The sequence below is a fragment of the Pteropus medius genome, unplaced genomic scaffold (assembly GCF_902729225.1).
Source record: "Pteropus medius unplaced genomic scaffold, Ma_sr-lr_union100, whole genome shotgun sequence".
NCBI classification, from domain to species: domain Eukaryota; kingdom Metazoa; phylum Chordata; class Mammalia; order Chiroptera; family Pteropodidae; genus Pteropus; species Pteropus medius.
This window is the reverse complement of record NW_024345601.1, coordinates 14413794-14438935: the sequence shown is the minus strand read 5'-3', so window position 1 is coordinate 14438935 and position 25142 is coordinate 14413794. Positions and strand designations below refer to the sequence as shown.

The 25142-nt window shown below is 36.8% G+C and overlaps 1 protein-coding gene across 1 annotated transcript in view; it reads left to right on the top strand.

Moving 5' to 3' along the window:
• The window catches only part of NCKAP5 (NCK associated protein 5), a 744993-nt gene that overhangs the window by 559253 nt on the left and 160598 nt on the right, over window positions 1-25142 (top strand).

Genomic DNA, 25142 nt, shown 5'->3' with positions numbered 1-25142 from the left:
CAGCATCTGCAGCAGCAGGAATAGTAAATAGCAAAGGTGGTCACTTCCTGTTTTCTGTCTATAGTCCCTATAAAGTGTACTTCACATTGGGAAGGATGGGTGTAATTATCCTGAGGGGTTCATTGATGCTCAAGATTGGTGGGCAACAGAATATAAGCAGTTAGCTATTCTACATGAGTCATCATTCCCCAGCCCAGATAGATTACATTCCATGTACTGGATATTATTCAAAAACCTCTGTTGATAATCTCCAGGGAAATGGCATATAGGAGATAAGCTAAAGGACCAAACATGAAAAAAAATATAGTCTTCATTTTTATAAAGGAAAAAAAATTCTGAAAACTATGGCAAAGGAAGCCTGACTTTGGTGCCTGGGAAATTTCTAGAAAGCAACAAATGATAAAGAAAGACATGATGATTAAGATATAGCATGAGCTCACTAAAAATAAGGTATTTTTTTTAATAGACTTTTTTTTTTTAATCCAGCTATTAGTGAGGGGACTGCCATAATTTGGTGGCATTGGGATTTCAACAAGACATCTATTTTCTTGACTCATGGTAATGTTCAGAAAGAATGAAAATGTGTGTTGGCTGATCATTCACTTGGATAGGTGCATAATCTGCTGCCCAATTATACGCAGATGTGGCCAAATAATGACTAATTAATTTAGAGAAATCTTTCCAGAATTATGCCACAGAGGTCCATTTTCAGAACTACATTAACCATCATATTATATCAATGACACGAAGATTAGAATCTGGGCTTTTAACCAATATAAGCTGAGATGGAAGAATAACTGATCTTGTCAAAGTCAGGATTCTAAATATCCTATGGTATCTTAATATTCTGGAACAGTGAAATGTAATAAACGAGGTAAAATTTAAGAAGAATAAATGTTAGTTTGTGCATTTTTGGCTTAAAAAATCATGAGGCTTAAAAAATCATGAAGCTTAAAAACAATTAGCATTAAGAGAAAAACTTGAGAGACTAGTTGAAGCTAAGCTCAGAATGAGTCAAGAGTGTGCTAAAAGCTAAGTCCGAGGATGCTCAAGAAAAGGATAATGTTCTTTCCAAGGACTGTGATGAGCCATGCCATACTCTGCTCCATTTAGACCACATCTTAAAGTGTTCGGTTCTCAGTAGTCCCATTTCAAGAGAGAAACTGACAGACCAGAGTGGCTATTTGAAAAGAAAAAGCAGACAAGATGATGAGGAATCAAAAAACTGTATTGTAGGAAAAAAATGAAGAGAAAACCTACTTAATTTGGAAAAAGAAAAATCAAGAAGATGTAATTTAGTTCTGTAGATATTTAAAGAACATTCTTATGGAACCACATATAGATATATTTAATATAGCTCTTAAGGCAAAAAGGAGTTAATGAATAAAGGTTATAGAGATGAAAAATCTAAACTAAAGAAATAATTTATAACAATTAGAAGTGTCCAGGTATAGGATGAGCTGCATATTGGAGCTAATAAGCTTTTATGTATAAAAGCATTGACCAAATAAACTTCTGTTGTGTGTGAAGCTTTATAAAGAATGATTACATTAAATGGGATGCTTATCTAGATGACCCTAATCTACATTTTCCTTTGGGAAGAGGCTTTTTGTGTAGCAGTCACACTGTGTCTTAATGCCAATGATACCTTCAAGGCATGTGAAATTGGAGATATCTTTTTTCTCTTACAAGGAAAAGAGTGTGAGCATGAGTCTCTAATAGTAAGGCATCTTTATATCAAAATGATAAGAAATAAAAAATGTTGGAGAGGATGTGGAGAAAAGGAAACCTTCACACACTGTTGGTAAGAATATAAATTATTGCATCTACTAAGCAGTGTGAAGATTCCCCAAAAGATTAAGAATAGAACTACCACATGATCTAGCTATTCCACTTCTGGCTGTTTATCCAAAGAATACGAGAACACTAATTTGAAAAGATATATACACTCCTATGTTTATTGTAGCATTATTTATAATAGCCAAGATATGGAAACAACCTGTGTGTCCATCAGTGGATGAATGGATAAAGAAGTGGTGGTATATATACTCAATGGAATATTACTCAGCCATTAAAAGGAATGAAACCTTGTCATTTGCAGCAACATGGATGGGACTTGAGGGTATTATGCTAAGTGAAATCAGATGAATAAAGAAAAATACTATATGAAATCACTTACATGTGGAATTTAAAAAAATGAATGAGCAAAACAAACAAACAAAAACCTCATAGGTACAGAGAACAGACTGGTAATCACCAGAGGGAAAGAGGGGTGGGAGAGGACAATATACTGAGTTCTTTAAAAACATTACATCATTTAATTCTCTGGAGAATTCTAGGAAGTAGGTACTGTTATTCACTTTTACAGATGAGAAAACTGTAACTTACAGAATTTTTCAAACTTGCTCAGATTGCTAATAAATGGCAGCTGCGATTCAAATAACCTCAGACCCTCACACTATGAACCACGATATTGTAATGGTGTGGATTCGTAGACAAAGTATTCAGTGCAGCCCAGTGGTTAAAAGCAAATGTGCTTTGGAATCAAAAGAACCTAGGCTCAAAATGTAGTCCTTCATTTACTAATAATCTGATCTTAAGTAAATTACTTAGCCTCATTGAACATCACTTTCTTTCTCCTAAAGTGGGAGCGGGGCTAATAGTACCAACACGTAAGTTTGCTTTGAAGATTAAATGAGATGATGCACGCAGATTGTTTAGTAAATTAGTAAATAAGGTTATTTAATAGGTACATGGTAAATTCTCAGTGAAGTTAGCATACTATACACTGTTGGTTCAGTTACCTGTGATAACAGAAAGGTTGTCCATCTGGACTTTGCAGTTCTACTCAGGTAATTCTGTTTAACAAAATGTGAGACATAATGTGAGAAAGAGTCTAAGTTCTATTCCAAAATATTCTTTTGGAATCTCAATAACATATACGTTGATTATGATATGAAAGTCACAATTCTAGTATATAGTATAAATTCAGTAAATTTTCTCCAACATAGTAAATCATTCAAGAAACATAAAAAATTCTTTTGTACCTGAATCTCTTATCCATCATGCAGTTTTTAATATTTAGAGGAGGGTTGCTGTTTTTTTGCCTCCCAAACTCCTAAGGTCATCTGCCATCAATTTTCATGGCTTTCCTCTCCACCATCAAATCAGTATTCCTCTGCTCTTCCCTTAGCCTGTATTGTAATAAGGAGTTAGACTCCATTTGGAATGTATGCTGATACCATTTAAACCCCACTGCTTTCTCTTCCTCTTCTGTCCCACATCTGGGAAAGATAATTCTTTTGTTCTGTTAGCTATTCTAGAAATTAGAATAAAATGTAAAGGTACCCAAAGCTGACCAAAAAAACAAAAACAAAAAACAAACAAACAAACAAAAAACCCATACTCCACCCCAGAGAAATTATAGATCAAAAGTCTCTCAGTCAATTCCAAACCAATTCCTGTTTAAAACTCTTAGTAAATTAGGACTAAAAGTATAATTTCTTAATAGGATGAAGAATATCTTAACCTAGTAGCCAATATCACTCTCAATAAGAAAATATGATATAGATATAAACTAAAGTCAGGACCCATAGCACCAGTGATTGCATACTTAGTTATTGTTTTGGAAGTTCTGCAATATTGCTTAATATGTGATTCACAAATAAAACCATGTCTATTGGAAAAGGGCGGGGGAGGGATGTTGTTACTTGCAAATAACATTATCTGTACTACAAACCTGAGAAAATCAAGTGGAGAAAACCTGAGAATAATAAAAGAGTGCAATAAACTAGTCAGATATGAGTATTACAAAAATCGTGTTCCCTGTCAACGAGGAATAATGGTTCAAAAAATAATTGGGGAAAATTCAGTGTATAATTGTAATGAATTGTAAAATATTATTTTTAAAAAAGTTCAGAACCCATTTAAAACTATAAAACCTATTGAGAGAAATAAAGATTTAATAAAGAGACAGACCATGTTCATGGATGGGAAGGCCAAATATTGTAAAGCTAATACTTCTTCCCAAAATAATTTAAAGGTTGAATTAAATTTTAGGAAAATGAAAACTAATTAGATTATAGGAATATAATGGGGGGACATAATAAAATGATTCTATACATTATATAGAAAAAACAAAAAATGTTTGAAAACAAGAGGAATAAATCATGGCTTGCTATATCAGACATGAAAATGATATAGACTTATAATAATTAAAGCAGTGGCATTATGTTTCTAGATCAGATCAGTGAAACAGTATAAGTCATCTGGCAATAGACTCTACCATGTTTAAGATTTTAACACTTATGAAAGAGATGTCACATATCAACAACAAAATAAAAGCTGATAATATAAATTTTCTGCAACAATTTCATCACTTTTTGGGAAGAAAATAAGATGCTTACCTGACAGCATAACATAATATAAATATCATATAAATTAAAAAGGTAAATGTAGCAAAAAAGAGAATTGAAACATTATTACACTTAAAGGAAATAAAAGTGACTATGTAATCATTCTCTTGTGGGAAAAGAACTTTCTAATGTTATAAAATTAATGAAGGAAATCACAAAGGAAAAAGATTTATTTGACTTTATAAACATTTAAAAGTTTTAAATATGAAAATATCACAAACTAAATTCAAAGAGAGAAAAAGAAAACATATCAGAACTAAAAGAATTTTTGCTATCCTCAATATATGAAGATTTAATATAAATTCATAATGGTAACATTGTGACAGGAATCTGGGCGCAGGATATGAAGAACCAACTCACAGATTAGAAATATCATTAGCCAATAAACACAGAAAAAAATTTAGTCTCATGTGTAATCAAAGAAATAAAACATGAAATAACAAAGAGAATGTTTTTGCCTACAAAATTGGCCAAATGTTTATGGTACTCATCAGTATTAGAGAAGGAGCAGTGATACTTACATGTGCTCCTAGAGATGTGAAAATTAATAAAGCCTTTCAAGAAGGCCAAGTGGTATCAGGAATCTGAAAACATTCTCAGGCTTTCACCCCAGTAATTTTACTTTCAGGGCTCTATCCCAAAGAGATAATCCATGATTTAAAGTGAGATTTTTGTTTAAATACGGCCTCTGTGGCATTATTTTTAATAGTGTAAGTGGGAAATGGTTAAATAATGTATAATATATCTTCATAATAAATTCTTGTGCATTCATCAAATATTACTAAATAATTTTTAATGGTGTGGGAAAATATCCACTCTATTTCAAGAGAAAATGAAAATTATCACCCAATAAGTGAACTATAATATACTCTCTCTCTCTATTTATATATATATACACATATGTGTGTGTGTATGTGTGTATATATATATATATATATAAATATATATACATACACACACATATGTATGTATGTATGTGTATGTGTATGTGTATATATATATACATATATATATATATTTTATAAAATTTATATATATATAAATTTATATATTATATATATATAAATTTATATATATATATATATATATATATAAAATATATATATATATATTTTACCCCTGGAAAGTGACACTATAATGTTAATAGTGGTTATGGGTCATGTACTTTTGAGCCATTTTTGTTTTCTTCATACTTTTATATATTTTTCACATTTTCCAATAACTCTCATTAATTTTGTATCTGGAAAATAAGAATTTTATTCCTCCTGAGTAGCATTCCTTACCTTATTTGTTTCTTGCTCCCCAAACTCTCCAAAGAATAGATATTGTTTGCTCATAGAACGTAGATACGCCACTTGAATTTGTATTCCTCTCTGTGAGATGAAAATGATATATCACTAATATATTTAACTTACAAGGATATCATGAGGATAAATTGAGATAAAGATGAAAACATGATTTAGAAGAAAAAATATAATAAAAATATAATGAGTTGAAGTCTGTCAACATCTATTTCTCAAGTCAACACATTAAAGAATTTTCAGTGACTATCAGGCATGCGCCTGTGCCTCAGATTAAATAATAATGCCTATAAGGTATTAGTCAACAAAAGTTTAACAATATATATCAACTTCTAGAATAGTGCTACCCACTAAACTTTCTTTAGAGTTGAAAATGTTCTCTATTGGTGCTGTCCGTTAAGGTAGTCATTTAGCCAAACGTGACCGTCGAGCATTTGAAATGTGACTGGTGTGACCGAGGAACCGAATTTTTCATTTAAATGAATTTAAATATGAATAGTCACAGGTGGCAAGTGGCTACAGCTCTGCAACGTAGCATTACGTTTTAGTGTTCTCCATGTATTATCTCACTTGAACCTCACAACAACCTGTGACCCAGGTATTATTTATACTGCCATTTTATAGATGAGAAACCTGAGTGGTAAAGAAGGTGAGTGACTTGCCCAGGGTGAGTGCTAATAAGTTTTGGAACCAGAATTCACACCTACATCAGCGGACACCATAGCCACCCCTCCATCCATACTCCATATTGTCCCCCACACATAATGCAGGGCCTGGCATTCAACAGTCACATACAGGTAGAAATGACAAACTACAAGGAAAGTCAAGGAGTTTTATTAGGATGAGCAAGATGAAGAATCCTACTCTAATGCATTGCATTGTGATCTAATGCATTGTGATTCTCTCACATTATGATTTCCCCATCAGTGTCCAACAACCATGAAAGCAATGATGTCTATAAGACATCAGGGAGGGGTCTCAAGGCTGCACATTGGTTAAATTGCTGCCTTTCTCTTGAACCAAGTCCTTCACATCGAAAATATCTTTATAGCCAAGATCCCAGACTGCACACAGGTGAGGAGGCAAATTTGCTGAGTACATTTGAAATATTTGGGCGGCTTTTAATGTAGACTACAGGATGTGACAAATGAGTGTCTGTGTAAATCAATATACCTTTCTCTGAAGGGACTAATGCTTTTATGTGAATAGCAAGGCAACGCATATGGAGACCAGTAGTCTTGTTTCCTGTCAGAATTTTTAAAGTTCACTATCATAACTCTGTTCCCCTTGACCTTTATTGGTGATATCTAACAGAGATTTGCGTTGCTAGTTGAGTTCTAACTGGACATCTTATCTATCAATCCTCGTTCACTTTTCCCTCAGTGCCTGATAAAATGCTTCCTTTCCATCTTCCCTTCTCTTAGATTGCTCATTTCTTAACTATGTCGTGATTGCTCTTTGATTCATAAGTGACTTTATCAGATTTAAGAATCAATCCTTCATTCCAGATACAATTTTTTTTTACCTTTATGCTGTAAAATGAGGTTTATTATCATTGTGATACACAATAATGACTGCTTTTGTCTATGAATGTTAAGTGAAAAATCAATACATGTAGAAATTCTGGAGTCCTCAAATACTGTGAAACTAATACCTCAAATGCTAATAGAAAATGAGAACCTTCAGTTTTGAAAAGGAAAATGCTCGTCACTCAGATGTATGAAAAGTCTTATCTCTGCTCTCAAACATAAGATGATGTAAAACTGTGTTATGGCTGGAAACCCCCTACTAGCATTTGCAAATTGCAACCAACCCCTTTCAAACTCCTGATATGCACTTAGTTAATGCACAGAGCAACTCTACTCTTAGCTCTTTAATATAGTCCTTTATATAGTCCTTCATGATAGTCCCCCAAAGCTACATTTTTAAAAGACAGTAGTTCTAGGACAGCTCTAAAAAATACAGAGGCTGAATTTTATGAGGGATTTTAAGTATTTTTTTCTATAGCAAATATATTGACACAACTCTATTTTATTTAAAATGTTGTTTACTTAATGCATTTCTACCCAGAGGTGAAACATTTAAGTGGGATTACATTATGGTTATATTTTATTAATTAGCATCCAAATGTAGGACTCGGCTTATGTAAATAGAAGTCAGCCTTAATGTGAATAGTGTTTTCTGGGGCTAAAAAGACAATTCCAAGTCTATGAAGTGTTAACTGCCATCACACTAGAGCAGTTGTCTGATTAATTATGATAGTGTGAACTTGGCCATGTTTTTGAGATGATGTTCCCTCCAGAGCAATTGACTAGATAATTGTGCTCTCACTGCAGTGGGACCTAAGTGAAACTCAGCAGGTGTGAGACCTGAGCCTGGAGCTGTCTCAACCTGTCGTCACTTACTTGATAAAAGGGAACATGTTCTGTGAAGGCGTCTCTTTAAGTAAATTAGGCACAAATTACACCATCTTGAAGAAAAAAGTTAAGATTTATTTAATACCCAAGCAAGTGATATCAGAGCAATTGATCCAAACAATCGATGTAATGGGTAGAAGGGCTAAAAAGAAAAAGTAGAGATCTAATTTTCTTGTCTGTAAAATAGAGACTGGATTTGATGAAGTTGAGATCTCTTTCTGCTCCAGTATTCTTGCGTCTGATACCAAAAGATGAATTACAATGGCTGGATAGTCATTATTTTACATCACCGGGCTGAAGTTTCCTTTTTCTATAAAATTATGTGGTTAACCTTGATATTACAACCTCTTCTAACTCTAAAAGTATATAAAATTTATACATGAAGTTGAAAGTGCCATGCAAGCAAGCACAGATGTGATGTCGTGTGTGTGTGTGTGTGTGTGTGCGCGCGCATGTGTATGTCCCTTCCTGAGGACATTTGGCAAAGTCTAAATTTTGTTGTCCAAACTGAGTAAGGGAGAAGCTACTGGTATATAGTGGGTGGAGGCCAGGGATTCTGCAGAACATTCTATAATGCCCAGGACTGCCCCCAAACAAAGAATTATCTGACCCAAAATGTCACTAGTGCTGAAGTTGAGAAACCCTAGTTTGTATGTATGTGTAGGGATGTGTGTGTGTTTTGTTTTTTGGTTTTTTTTTTTGAGTTTTCATTTTTTTGTTTTGTTTTGTTTTATTCAGTTTGCTTCAATCAATAGTAATTGAGGTCACAAACATTTTGATTGGCTCTCAAGCCTGATCAGTAAAACCTGAAAAACAAAAGATGTTACACAAGTTACAAAGAAAGTACACCTGGAGTTCACTGATGTGATAACAAATGGAAATGTTAGAAATGCAACAGGTGTTAACCTTTAGAACAGTATTTATAACCTGCTCATTTCTAGACAATATGAGACACTGTTCCAGGCCATTTGTATATCAGTGCTCATTACCTTCACCATAAAATGAAACTCTATTTACAAAATTCTCCCTAGACATCCTCTGGTTGCACTTGAGTGATTCCTATACCTACGTCATGGGCATATGCTGTATACACACAAAGATACAACACACACGCGTAGATAAACTGCACACATACTCTCTCGTTATATAGAACAGTTTTTGAATAATAATTTGTATTAATCAGATCAACAAGACATTTTTTTCCTAGCCACCTGTTAAATCATGGAAATAAGCTTTGCTGTGCACAGCCCGAAATTTCATCCATGTTTGTCTAAATGAGACTTCATTCTGGTTTGGTTATTCGTCTCTCTCCTCAGCAGATTGCATCAAAATCTGGTTTAGAGAAACAAGGCCAGCTAGGTTCTGTGAGTTCTCATGGAAATTAGCTGACTCTCTCATGGACTCAAAGAAGGGAATAAGTAAGCACCATATATATTCAAAATTTTGTATAAAGGATCGTTGTACTGTTACAGAAATTAAGTATGATCCTCTTCATCACTTAAGAATCATGATTTTATTATTATTTATCTTTGGATCATTACTATATAATTTTTTTTTTTTAATCTGGGATTTTACAGCTGGAATAGACTTTGGAGATAATCTGGTCTAGTAGGTTTAGGAGAAAAAGATAAAGGCAAGAAAGAGGTTAAGTGACTTGTCAATGTCACACAATAAGTAAATGCCAGAGCTTGAAATCATGTGTTCCCGCATGTTTTCTCTGTCACATCATGCTGCTAGAAAATGTTCTTAAAACCGTGAACTACAACTAAAAAGTCAGGTCTCTTGATATCACACTATGCTGGAAATATCTCTATGAGAAGTCATCTAGGTAAAAATACCTTTTTAGTTGCATCACTGGGTAACTACACAGTGTGCACAACGACTCAATATTATCTTGGTAAAATTATGTGTAATTCAAACAAAAAAATCTTTTAGTAAAATTGGTGACTGCCAGCTTCTCAACCCTACACGTATATGATTGTACCTGAGCTGAGCTTTAAACTGAGATGTTTATGCTTCTTTTACCCATCCCTCAATAAAGAATTACATTTCAGTTCCCCTCATCCCTTATTACCTCAGGGTCTTGACTGCTTAAAAATATCTGCCAACTCCCACTCAAACCCCCACACAAAGCAACCCAGGAAATTTGAAAAGCTAAAGTGAGAAGAATTAGGGTGGTAGATAAATGCCTTAGCTTTCCTTCCCCCTGCCCCATACAGTTTTCAAAGCAAATCCTACTGCCTGCCAATTATTCTAAGTAGAAAACTATCCACCCCCTTTTAGTTCTTGGACTTGCAAACAGGGAATACAGTTTCTAAAAGGGGATTCAGTTTAGCATAATTTCATTACAGCAAAACAATTTGGAGTTTAGAATGGTAAAAAGTTTACTGTAGTGGTTTAGAGTACTTCTGATTCAGTTAGGTTTGTGTGGCCTGAAGAAAGCCACTAAATCTCTCCGAGCCTCAGGTTGCTTATCTGTAAAATGGATATAACAACAGTCTCTCCATAGTAAAATTTGCTGTAAAGATTACGTGAGATAAAGTATATTAAGTGCTGAGCACAGAGCCTGGCACATAGTAATCATCAATACTTCTTAACTCTCATTGCCATCGTCCTCATCATTTTCCAAAGCACCCTTGCTCTCTTTGCCACAGCTACAGTGATGACTCTACCCCTGGCTTCTGTCTTACATTAGACCTACATTTCCAACTCCTGGATAGAGCTTTTCCAGATTTTACTCTCATGTCTCAAATATACAAAATTAAACTAATTATTTTTTCAAAATTGATTATTTTTGAAAACTACTGGAAATTCGAGGGTAACTCCTCCCTCATGGCCAAATCTTATTTACAATTTTTTAACACCAGTGGAAACTTCGGGACACCGAATGAAAGAAATAAGTCAAAGGATCTCCCGTGTCCTTGTAGTTTCAGCTAAAGGTACTAGCCAGACTAAATACTACTTAGATGCTATTATATTACCCATATCGCACTCCATCATTGCAGAAAGGCAGAAAGCTTTGAGCGTTCGAGTGCTTCTGAGCTGCTGTGGCCCACACGTGTTGGAGACACACGAAAACGAGGAGCAGGGCTGAAGGTAGGCTTCTGTCGACTCTCCACTGTCCATCTGCTGGAAAGGCCATTGTCCTGAGTGGAAAGGCCGGAGTTTATGCTTGGTAATGAAATTTAATCACAATCTCCCTCAAGCTTAATACCATTTTCCTTGTGAATTCTTAAACAAAGGGACGATATTCTTCCCTAAAGAGAATAGGGAGAGTTAGAGGTGGCTACAGCATCTCCGAACAAAAGGATTTCATGAGAACGTGCAAACAATGGAAGGAAAGGGAGAGGGGTCACTGTGCGCTGGCATACCTCGCTTAGGAATGAGTTATACAGTGGCTGTGATTTTGTCTTCTCTGTAGGGAGAAATCATTACATGGCAAAGCTATAGACTTTCTTCTAACATCTCCCATAACCTTGTTTATCTCATTTTGTCCCCCGTTTCTATTAAAGACATTATCACCCTCTCAGAGACCTGAAATATAAACCTTTATGACATCTTTGGTTCTCAACTCTCTTTTTCCTCTAGGTACTGGGTAGCAGCTGAAGAATCTCTTCTAAATTCTCTCAAATATGACTTTCTCTCCTTCTTCAATGCTGCCATTTTATTTCAGGGGTAGGTCATCCTTGACAGGAATGCTGCTGTCACATGTTTTCTGATCTCCCCATTTTCCCTTGTAACCCCTCTTTGTCACTGTTGCAGGGGTTAGTTACTTGAAATCGATATTTAGTCATGTCCCTTCCTGGCATCTGGCTCCTTCCACCTCTCTGTTCTTCTTAATTAGTGTCACCCAGTCTCCACCCACTGATCCTGTTGCAGTGGAACTAAGCTCCCCAGGTACACTGAGACCCAGAACTCCCTTGCCTTCAAGCCTTGCTTCCTAGTGCCCTATTACGTGTAAGTGCGTGTGTGAAATGTGTCTACAAACAAGTGCATAAAACGTAAATTTACAGTTAAAAAATTGTAATGCAAAAAATTGAGTAATTGTTACTAGGTCAACAAATGAAATATTACCAGTAGCTCAGAACCCACCCCATCCACTGTGGGCTCCTCTCTTAGCACAGCTTTTGTTCTCTTCACTAGAGGCAATAATTTATTTGAATTTTTTAATAATCATTTCCTCTCTTCTTAAAAAAATAGTTTTACTTCTTATGTATATACCCCTAACAATGTAATTTAATTTTTCCAGTTTTTGAACTTTCTATATGGAATCACATTGGGAGATTGTGTGTGTATCTGTATATGTATATATTTACTTAAATATATATTCTGCTTCTTTTACTCAGTGCTATCATTGCAAGATTCATCCATATTATACAGGTAGCTCTGTCCCACTGTTTTGTACTTCTATATAATATTCCATTATGTAAATTTACCACAAATGAACCTTCTGTACTGTTAATCTTCATTTGAATTGTTTCTATCTGAGGGCTGGTAAGAACAAAGCTGCTATGAATATATGTCTATGGCCATCCTGGTATATGTGTCCACAGGTGCCTATAGTGGATATACCTAGAAATAGCGTAACTGGGTCAGAGGGTATGAGTTGCTTCTCCTTTTAGTAGGTAAGGCAAACTCTTCTAAAATGAGTGTACTGATTTGCACTACTATCAGTGAGTGACCTGTGAGAGTTCCTGATGCTCCACATGCTCACCAACACTTGCCATACAAAATTTTTCCATTTGTGCCAATCTGGTGCATGTGTAATGAGATATCTTTGCAGTTTTATCTTACGTGGTTAAATGACTTCCTCTTCGGGGTAACATGATTCCGGAAGCACACATGCTTGTGCTTGTTTTCTTCCGGTTTGTCTAAGGGTTCTTATATAGTTCAGAGGTCCAAGATTCCTATTCCTGAAGGAATTCTCAGTTGATTCTCCAACCTAAATTGCCTGTTCTTTTGTTAAAGAGGAGATAAACACTGGTCTCTTAGGCTTTTTTCAAGCTATATTTGCTTATATTTTGGTCTCCAAAATACTTAAGGATTAGGACTGTGTATATAAAGAATATATCACTATAACATTAAGGACTTAAACCGACAGAGTTTCTTTATCTATAAAATGAAGTTAATGCTATCTACCCCACAGTCTCGTGGTGTTTAGTTAAATGAGGTGATAAGATCATTCTTTAAAGAATCTGATGCTCTACGAATCTATCAGCAAGTTTTGCATAGTCCAACTTCTAAAATGACTGATAGTTAATGCCACAAATATTCTATACTCAACGAAGTGATCAAATCTTTTCACATTTCTCAGTTCTATGAAATATCTCTGTAACTTACAAACCTGTAAAATTCACTCTAGTCTCCTTATTGCTTGAAAGTCATAGATTTGGTTATCTCTGAAAGCACATCTGGAGAAGGAGTGGGTAAAATACGTTTAAAGGTTGTTTTTGCTAAGAATTTTAGAGTACCTGAATTTTTGGCTCTGTTATGATTTGGAAAATACATGTTACATCTTGATCTCAAGTATGTAACTTTTTAAATGGCTGAGGTTTTCAATTTTGATAGGAACAATTTGACAGCACTATTAAATGACTGGAATAATGAAATGTTTATACACGTCTTTGAAAACATACTTGTCAGACACACAAATCTTCACTTCCCTGAATCCACACAAGTCCCAAGTACCTTCTATTGCAGGCTGAATAGATCTGTTTTCCTCTTCCAGTTGAGGGGGATGAAGGAAGATGGTCAGGGGCAAAGTTGCAGGGGAGGGGTGGCCAGATTAATCCACCTAGGCAAGTATAGAGACAAAGAAAGCAACCTCACTAATGAGGAAGAAGGTATATGTACTAATAGCTTTATGGTGCTTTATCCTTGAGTTTCCAAAACCAACTTGTATAAGCAGACCTGAAAAAGAGAACAGAGCTGGGAATGGCATGCAAGCTGAGGCCTGATGGTCTCCACTGGGTCAAGTAAGTCCCTGAATGAAATTCCAAGCAGAACACAATCACTACACCCTTTGTTTTCGCAGATATACATGGATGTTTGAGTGCTATCCTCGAGCTCTATGATACATAGGAGCAATGGTGTGCAGAAGCCAGCTCATACCAGCTTTTGAGAGCCAACTGTTACTCTTTCAAGAAGTTTATGAGCTTGTCATTAACATGGCAATTATTATTAATGAAATTATATCAATTTACATGTAATTAAAGACAAAAGTAATACACATTCAAAGCTCATTACTTCCTAATTATTTTATAACATTTTACTATTACCTGAGATCTATATCCTGTATGATGGGAATATTATATGATAGCGGGCTGCTGTACTTCTCCTCCCTACTCTCTCTGGTAGCTCGAAATCAGTCATGGAGGAAGGACTTACACCATGGAAACTGGAGAAGCATAAAGCAGGCTCTTGTCTCCCAAACAGCCCTTGTTAAACATTTGCCAAGAGTTTGTTGTTTTGCAGAGGTGATATTGTGACCCGGGCTGCCAGGGCTGCTGGGAGGCCGACGTGTGCAGTTCTTCTTACAGGTCCCGATGCCACTGCATCCACTGCCTTGTGTCTGCCTCAGCCTGGCTTTCTTATTCCCACTCCTTGTAAATCTGAAGGATTTACTTAGACTTCTTTGTTATTGTTTACAGCATTGGGGGTGGCGGGGTGGAGAGGAGGGTATCGGCAACTGTGGTGATTTTCCAAAATGTCAGACCTATGGCCTTTGCAAGTGACAAGTGTTTGCACAGGAAGTTTGAGTAAAACAAAAAACAGAACCTTGGAAACGTAAAACAGAAGCATTCATCTCCCTAAACTAATCATATTTCTTTTTATAATCCTAGTTGCAGTCCACACTCCTGGGATGCAAGTGTGTATATGGAAAGAGTCAGAAATACAAATGGTCTGGGTTCCTTCTGTGTTCCAAGCACAATGCAGGGTGTGGAAAAACAATGGTGCCAGCCATCAGAGAGCAAAGGGGGTGGTGGGTGCTGTGACCAAGGGACGGGCAGCATAGGGATAGGCACCCGGGTCAGTGGCATCCACAGATCAGAGAGGTCAGTGTTTCATGTGTACAGTTTGGGAAGAACTCTGTGTAGCACTCTTCCTTTCAGCTCCCCGAAGATTATCATGTCGAGACCTTCTAGGCTTTACATGAAAGTCTAGCAGGTGATCACTTATAGTATGACTTCAAGGTGAAATGCAGTGCCCTATCTCAGCTCATCCTGCAATCCTGCAAACCTGCCCACTTTCTAACTCCTAAAAGCTACAGTTAAAGATTCACTTCTTAATCTTCTCTTAAAATGCTAATCCTCTCAGTGCTTTATTTATCAGCTTTGAATCTTAATGTGGATGAAGTTTTGAGTACTCTCTCAGAAGCAGGGTTTTCTATAGGGAAAGGGTAGTTGATAAATGAGAGTGAGGAGATGAGAGAGAAATGAGGGGAAAGGATAGGAATGGAAGAGTGCAGGTCCAAAGAGCCAGCACCTGAAGCCAATCTATGTGTGATGCTCCCTACAATATCCTGTTCTGAGGGCCCGGGTTATACTTCTCTTGGCTGAAATCTCTCCAGTCAATAGGACAACTTCTGTCCTGACTGATACCACCTATAACAGGCCAGCTCCGTGTTAGATGCATTTTACATTCATCTCATTCAGCCCCAAAAGACTGATGGTAATATATTTCCACTCCTGTTTACCAAGGAGACAGACTCAAAGAGTCCAAGTGATTTGCGTGAGGTAATGTTAGGAAAGAGGCAGCGCCAAGATCAAAATAAACGCTTACTTGACTTCAAAGGCCAGACCTCTTTCCGTTATTAAAAAAAAAAAAAACAACAACAACAACAAAAACAGAAATAGAAAAGCAATTAAAAAAGCGTATGTGACCTCCCATTATAATATCATACTTTCCTCCTAGGATGATATATCCTTTTTGCCACCCACAAACTCTCTATATAGATTTCTTTCCTGTATGTCCCCATAGGCAAGAAAATTGTCGAGCTTTCTTTTTCTATTTGTACTATGAAAACATTATCTTTTATTATCTTCCAGATATAATTCAATATCAAGTAATATTTTTCCAAATCACGTTTTTCTGTTACGCGCACGCGTGCGCGTACACACACACACACACACACACACACACACACTGATATATCCTCTCAGGGGCTTTTTCTACCCAGCACAAATCACTTATTTGGGGGAAGAGAGGCAGACTCATAAACAGAATAAGAGAAAGCAAAGTACAAAATTGTATGATATTTTTATCAGTCTGAAGTGAAAATCTTTATGGTAGGTACTCTACTAGAAATGCGCAGGTGGTACATTGTGGAAGCAGAGAGCAGGCACCTGTTCACCTCTAGAGATTCATGAAGCTTCCCTGGTGAAGAGGACAAACATGGTGACCGCTTCCAAGTGCAAAGAAGCAGTAAGAAATTCCTGAACAGTTTAAAGGAGATGATAGCCAGGCTGCCACAAGGGAGGACAACTGCTTTCATTCTGAAGCTGATTGATCTGAAAGTTCTCAAAGTGTGGTCCCCAGACCAGCTGCATCAGCATCACCTGAGTGAGAACTCGTTAGAGGTACAAATTTATAGGTACTGCCCTAGATACACTGAATCCAGACAGTGATGGTGCCCAATTATCTGTGACCTAACAAGCATAAGAAGGGATCCAGATGCATACTCAAATTTGCAAACCACTGGTCTAAAGCCTCATCTGAGGATTTCAGCTCTGGAATTACACAGAAGTTTCACTGTGAAGTGTTTTCTGGTCAACTCTTCAAAAATGAACCTGTGGACAGGTCCTGCATAAGATGTTCTTACCGCATGGGTTCCAAAACTCCTTGAGACAGGGATGATATTTTATTTGGGTTTTGGTCCCCAGGGCCTTGCGCTGGGCCTGGAATTGGTGGGCGTTCTTAAGGTGTACTAAGTGCATGAACAAAGACATTTTAAGGGTGTGTCTGAGCATGAATGGGCACACATGTGCCCATGTTTATTCCTGTGGTGGATGAGTGAAGCTTTTAACTATTTCCTGAGATTTTCTAGGATGATGAAATTTGCCTCCCAGATGCACAGCATCCCTAGATGTTCCCTGACTGTGGAGACTATAGTTCTTAAATACAGTCATTGGGAATTATTCTTTAATCAGCTATCCCCCACACGGCCACTGCAGTGACCAGACATGATAAGATGAATGATTCAGAAACCCCATAAGTTTTATTTGATGATGATAAAGGGAAGGAGACGCAATATCCAGGTCCAATTCTTGGTGTCCTTTGTACTCAGGTTTTCTGTCACTTTACTAGATTAAAACATACACCGTCGGGAGGCATGCCTCATGGCATACTTAGCCCCTCTCTTGATTCTTTCTCGTCATAATGTTTGTTGACAGCTTTCAAAATAGAACAGACTACAGTGTAATTATGGATATGTTGTGGATTTCTGTGTTTGTCTTGGAAGGCTAACTCTGAAGTTCTTGGCCCACGGTCTCAAGAGTCGGCAAGTATATTGCTTAATTAGAATGCTGTGGAACTCTCATTCGGGATGGTAATCACAAAGAAACACTTTTCCACCTTTGGAGCCAAACCATGATTTTAGAGGAATACATTTTTCCTGACCTCGTTCTGACCTGTCTGACTTTGTTGAGTTGAAGGGTTTTCCAGGAAGCTGGGAAGATGTCATTCTGAGAAAAAACAGCCACTGCATCAGGATTAGTCATGAGAGTGCACCCTTTTTAGTTACTCTGAATTGGATTTTTTCTTCCTTTCTCTTTTTTCGCTTTAGAGGACATCCTCCTCTTTCCACCTTCCTTTTTCCTCCACACCACTCTACCCCTGCTCAATTTGCGCACTATGAATTTGTCCTTTTTCATCATTCTTGAATCCAAGATTTTCTATGCAGTGGGTATTTGCTAGTGTCTGACATTATTCACTTTCATAATAATTTGACGATGTCTATACCCAGGATTCTAGCATGATTGGATAATTTATTTCTGATAGCTAATACAAGACAGATGGCATTGTCGTGTTATTTTGTTCAAAGCTATATCAATTTCATTCATCCCAATGAGGACTTTTGTTGCTGTTTTGAATGCATACTGAGTAGGCTTCATCAAAGGTCAAGATCACCTCTTCAAGGAATATCTTTCCTACCTCATCTGAAGTTAGTTGATTTTTCCTTTGCTCTGATCCTTTTATATTATAGCATTCGATGTAAGAAATTAATTTATTTATTCTACTAGACTATTTCCTTTTTGCTGTAGCCCCTGTTTTTTGATATTCTGGCTCATCTCCTAAATATGTCTGTCCCAGTTATCTATTGCTATGTAAACAACCCAAAACTTTGAGGCTTAAAATGACTTTTATTTGTGGGTCAGAAATTGAGAAAAGACACAGCTGGATGATTCATCTCTAGTTCAGGTGATGTCAGCTAGAGCTAGAAGATCAATTGCCAAGATGGATTCTTTACTCACATGTCTGGCATGTCAGTGCTCAAGGCATCTCATCCTCCAAGGACCACTCCACATGGTCAGGCTTTACCCCACCACAAGATACCAGACTTCTTACATGGCAACTCCGGACTCCAAGAGGCCAAAGTGAAATCTGAAAATTTCATGGTCAGGGCTTGAAAGTTTCCAAAATAGCACGTCAGCCGCATTCTATTGGTCAAGCAAGTCAGGAAGGGCCAGGCAAGATGTAAGGAGACACATCACAACGCATTTGCAACCATCTTTAATCTACCACTATGACAGTCCCCGTCATGAGTGCAATTAACATTGAAAAGCTAGGAGCAAAAACTCAGGCTCCCATACTATTTAGTATAGAGAAGTAGGAACTTTTAATATTCTGCCAGTTGTCAAAACGTGTCAGATGATGTATACTGGTTTTTGTTTGGAAACTCTAGACACCATCATAAGAAATCAAATTTATATTGACATATGCCAAGAGCAAAAATTGTTTATCGCTTATGTAATTTCTCACTTGTCCATAAGATATTATCAAAAAATACACCAGAATGTATTCACATGTGTGAGTATGACCACCACTGAGAGGACATAGGTAAAAATGCCTGATATACTACTTGCACAAACTCATTGATTTTAAATAAATATAAATATCAAAATGAGTTTAACTTTCCCAATATTGTAGTAAATATGCACTAACTTAAATCTTACTCTTTTGAAGAGAGGCTCATAAGGCATGATTCCTGTCTCAAAGGGCTTACAGTCTAGCTGGAGAAGACTAATGATATTCATAAAACTGTTAATCTCAATTAAAGGCATTGTAATTAATTGTTAAAATGCATGGCCCCTCTTTATGATAGAGTTCAAAGAAATCTGTGTAGGAGGTATAGTGGAATCTAAAAAGCACTGTTTGGTGACCACCACTGTAACAATTGTTTAGGCAAAAAATTGTCAATGGATTCCAAAATTAATGAACAAAATGTAGATATTTAAAAATTTGCACAACCTCAAAACCTTTGGATATTTACATAGTTTTGAAGTAACTTCCTAGAAGATATTTATTGGTCATAAAAGGAAATTAATAACTTTTTAGTGGAGAAGTCGGGCAGACCCTAACCTAACCAAGCGATCAAAGCTAACACACTAGTATTGGGATAAATCGATATCAAGTGGCCCTAGATACGATGTACCGAGAAGGACGCAATATCACTGCTGCAGTATTCTTGCCCAAAATACTTAATCCAACCATGAAAAAACAGCGAACAAACTCAAATTAAAGGAAATTCTACAAAATAACTGGCCTGTAGTCTTGATGAATGTCAAGGTCATAGAAGACAAACAGCTGTTCCGTATTACAGGAGACTAAAGAGAATGATAACTGAATGAAGCTCTGGGAACTTGGATTGGATCTTAGTCCTGATAAGGATGTTTAAGGGATAACTTGTAGCCAAGTTAATTTCTTGAATTGGAGAAGCATACATTGGTTATGTAAGAAAATATATTTTTCAGAAAATACACTTCACAGTATTAAAGGGTAAAGGGGTATCATGTCTGCACCTACTTGCAAATTTTTTTTAATATCTCTGGTTATCGATAGGTGTGAAACAAATGATAAAGCAAACATGAGAAAATGGTAATCTTTGGGGAATCAGAGTGAAAGAGGAAGGGAAGTCTTTGTAACGGTTTCGATATCTTTTTGTACATCTGAAATTGCTTTCTAAAATTTAAATATATTCCCCCATTTAAGTTTTTTAGGTTCGGATCTGAGCCAGATGACAAAAAATTAGTAGAATTTAGAAAGGCCAATGGGAAAGTGAGGGATATTCCAGGCTAAAGTAGCAGAACCAAGGCACAGCCTTGGGAACAAGAACTGGATCTTTATGAGAGAAACAGGGGCTGGGCTTGACTTAAGACATGGTGCGTGCTCTCAAGCAGCAAAAATATAAGTTTGAATACATGGGGGACAAAGGTGAACTTTCCTACAGAAGGAACTGTTTTTGTGTGTAGAACTATTCTACCTTTGCTCTATAGAAAAGCATGTCGTGTTAGTCTGCTCAAGTTGCTATAACAAAATAGGACAGACTGGGTAGCTTATAAACAGCAGAAATTTATTTTTCACAGTTCTGGAGGCTAGAAAGTCCAAGAACAAGGCATCAGCATGATTGAGTTCTGGTAAGGGCCATCGTCCTGGTTCATAGCCAGAGCTTTCTAGGAGTGTCCTAGCATGGTTGAAGAGGGATAACAAGCTCTCAGAGGCTCTTTTACAAGGACACTAATCCCATTGATGAGGGCTCAGCCTTCCGACGTAAGCAAATCCCAAAGGGGCTTACCATCACATCAGGCCTTAGGGTTTCAACATTCAAACATAACAGATGTATTGAACAATTTTAACAGATTTTTAAACATCATAAGCACTTAGAGAATTAGTATAGAACAACAGTTTAGAAGCATCAGTCTATTCAATCATTTGTAAGCTCTGGCCAGCATATCTATTCACAGGCAGGACCTCTGAGAAACATAGTTTCTTTTAAAAATATATATTAATTCAGATCCATTCTCTACAGTAAATCAAAATAATATGGATTTACTCTATGAAACTCTTCAATTTTATAAAGACATCTTCAATGACTTTAAAGATGAAATCAGAAACATATTTAGATCTCTATATTTGGATTCATGAGAAAACCACACAGAGCAGGAAATTCTCAAAAACATGGATTCAGTCTAGCAAAAGTTTTTGATTGTCATGGAAGAAAAAGTGGAACATAAAGACTCACTGTTATATTCACTTGAATGCTCTAACTACATCCCCCTGGGTATACTGATTTAATAACATATTTGTGTAAAGTGGAAAAGACCTTGTTGTCATTACTGTAATTTTCAGCAGTGACACCTATATTTTACTCTTTCCCTCTCTACCTTATCCTTTCCCATTTCTGCCATACAAATATTCACCGTTTCTTTAAATCACATTTAATTAAGGGGTTTCATTTTTTTCTTGCCTTTTCCCCCTGTTGTCTCATGTCAGTAGCAGGTTAATCCTGAATTACCAATAAATGCAAATGGAGTAAAGAAAATCATGAGATCAAGATTATTTTTAACTTCACTAGCATAATTGTTAATATCTCCATTGTCCTCTGGGATGTGTAGAATTATATCAATTAAATTGGTCTCTGTAACTGAACACATTAACCATAAATGTGACTATTGTGTCTTCACCAGCACCCTTTAGGTATTTAATTTACTTGCCTGTAATAGATCGTCAGAGCTGTAAACGTGAGACAAGCAATGTAAATGGTGTAATGATGGCAATTATTCGAATGGATCGATGGTAGTATGATTGCAATGTGGTATTGTGGGTAGGAGCGAGATACAGATATCCCATATAAATTCCCATTTTCAGCTTTATTTCCTTACCCATTTTTTTCTAAGACATTTAAAGTGAAAATAACGCAATCTGACATTGCCATTCTTTTTTATCTCTTCCCGTTATCCTTTGTGCCACTGCCTTACTAAAACCAGTGTACTTCACAAAAGCTAAATTTCCCCAAAGAAAGCAGTGAGTTTATAGAATCAGAATTCCAGCAGTTTCCCCATTTGTCATTATATCCGAATATCTGAACTGGAAGTCACTTTATAGATTAGCTCATTTGTTTCCTTCGTATTTTAGCTAAAGAACTGTTAGCCCGGCAGGGTAGAAGGTTATACAACCTGGGATTGCCAGGTAAACAAACTGCAATGGGATGGAACTAGAACCTGGTACCAGCCCTCCCACCTGGGCTGAGTGAGGAAATGAGAAGTTATACCAGCTGCAAGTGCAGAGGAGGTTCAATGTGACAGGCCAGAGCAATCCCTGAGGGAAACAGCAGCAAGTCAGAAAAAGCTTTCAGTCTAGTTTGGGTGGGGAGTAAATTGGAGAAGCAGTCTATGCATATACAACCAATACTTTAAAAGTTCAGGTAGGTGATCAGTGTGAGGGTAGAGGGGTTGGGCTGTGTGGCAGGTGTCTGTCCATGAGGAGAATGAAAAGAACATCTTGCCTGAGGGACAGGAATGTTGGGGGTGTTGCTAAAACAGGGATCTGAGCCCAGAGGAATGAAATCAAAGCCAAGTATTAGAATTGAAACCTGAAGAAGAAGCCGGAATTTGAACCCTGAGAACCAAACTATGACTCGGTCGAGATGATCTGACAGTGGCAAGAGCATCTCCAAACAGATTTTACCTCAACACTTTTCCTCAACTTTTGTGCCCCATCACAGTTCGGTCACTTCACCCATTTCATTGCTAAGTAACAGACTGGCCTAAATCTGAAACTTTCAATACATCTGCCAAAAACCAAAAAACAAACAAACAAAAAACATTCAAATCATCACAAGCACAAATAAAACCACACATAGCCCATGCCTTCTGAATTACCAGAAAACACAACACTAGAACTTCAAATTCTTCTAAATAGAAAAATAAACACCAAATACCCACAGAACTATGGCTGTAAGACTGTGTGTTCCAGGGGAGGGGGATGGCAGAGAGTGTAAAGAAAGCTCTGCCACGAGGAGGTTGGACAGCACGGGCTCCATATTGACCACAGGGGGAGACTGGTGGTTCCCAGTGCTGGCTGCAGGGCAGGGCTTGAAAGTATGCGGGGCCTGATGCGGCTGTCTCAGAGAGGCGGTGTTTCCTGGAGAGAAGGAATCAAAAGGGGAGATGCCATTTGGAGATGTGGTTGTGAAGATAAAAAGGAACAGGGAAAACTTTAAGATGCTATAGCAATAAAAGAGAAGTATAAGACCTACATCCTCAGTCATCATTCATTAAAGAGGCTAAAACAAGGATAAGGGCAGGGGTGAAAGAAGATACTTGAACATGATATGCTTTGATAAAGTAGAAAGAATGCGTCTAGAGAATTGGTAGGAAAATGGAGTGAAAGGGAAAGTTGATTGTTATGTATGCAATAGGAGGGAGTCAAGGGACATGATTTTAACTAGATAGTAACAAATAAAGGAAGACAAAAGGGTCATGAACACTGTTAAAGAACCTGCAAGGGTAGATGTGAATGAGGCAGAGGGTTAGGAGTGGGGTGACACCTTGCTGAATATACCTTTCAATATGATTTTGACTTGTGGAATCATGTTAATGTTTCCCATATTCAAAAACTAAATAAAACAAAACTAACAAAAAGAGGAGAAATTAGATTTGAATACTATCAGAAACAAATGAACTGCACTGAATTTCAAATGAATAGCAAAATCACATTAAAGTTAGTTGGGGTGGGGAAACCAATCTTGTAACTTTTGAACACAGTATTTTTACTCTATACTTGCATTCTAAAAAAAAAAAAAAGTTGTGAATTCTTCTTAGTATTGTTTTCTGTAGTGTTAACAGATTTGTATGCACTGTGGGAATGAAAAAAAGTTGAGTAAATGTAATGATGTCGGCAGCCTACGTATGTATGCTCTAGCAAAAAGGAAAAGGAAGAACTCTGTGGAGGTTGAGGTTGTGTGTGCATGTGTGTATGTGTGTGTGTGAAGGGAAGGAAGAAAGGTTGGGAGAGAAGTGAGAGATCCTCCCACTGAAAAGGGACTGGAAGCCATGACTTCTCAGTAGCAATTGGCACACATTAACACCCATATCTTAGTTTCCAAATACCATTCTCCAACTACAGGAAAGCTGGATTCCTGAAAGAAATGGCCAGTTTCAGGGATGGGGCAAGGAAAAAGCAAAATGAACCTGGAACATTTCCATGTGACAAAAAAGGAAGAAAGTCTTCTTAAAATGATGGAAACGTTATCAAAAGGACACAGCTTAAAGAGGTTTATCTTCCCAAAGTTGGAACGATTTGAGCATCAAAATAAATACCAACAGCAATAACTTATAATGCTTTTAATGTTATAAGTTATTGATAAATAAATAGGAAAAGTACATATTGATAAATAAATAGGAAAAGTTCTTCCTTATGATAGAATGAAAAGTCATAAATTTTGGTAGAGAAATGGTAGAAATCATCATTCGCAACCGGAGTAACTAGTGATTCAGTGAAGACTCATCAATGGTTGCCAAAATAAATAGATGAAAATTTGATTACTTATTAATTGTGAAAGGAAAGAGAGCAACTTTATAATAGAGATGTTGGCAGGCCCCACGTCCACCAAGTGATCAAAGTTGACATGTCCAATAATGAGACACATGAACGTCATATGATTCTGATATGATGCACTGAGAAAGATCCAGCATCACTTCTGTGCTATTTCTGCCAGTGTGCATGAGAAAACTTAAAACAAATTCACATTAAGGAACATTTCAGAAAACGATTGGCCTCTACTGTTTGATAAAAAAGGAAGGGACGAAGGAAGGGAGGGAAGTAAGGGGAAAGGCGGAAGGAAGGGAGGGAGGGGAAGAAAGAAAGGAAGGAAGGAAAAAGAAGGAAGGAAAAGAAAGGGTGAGTCAACAACGTGAAAGACAAGGAATTATTTCAGATTAAAGGATCCTGAATGAGTGACAAATAGATGCAATGCATGATCCTGGGTAGGATTCCGAACTGGAGGTAAT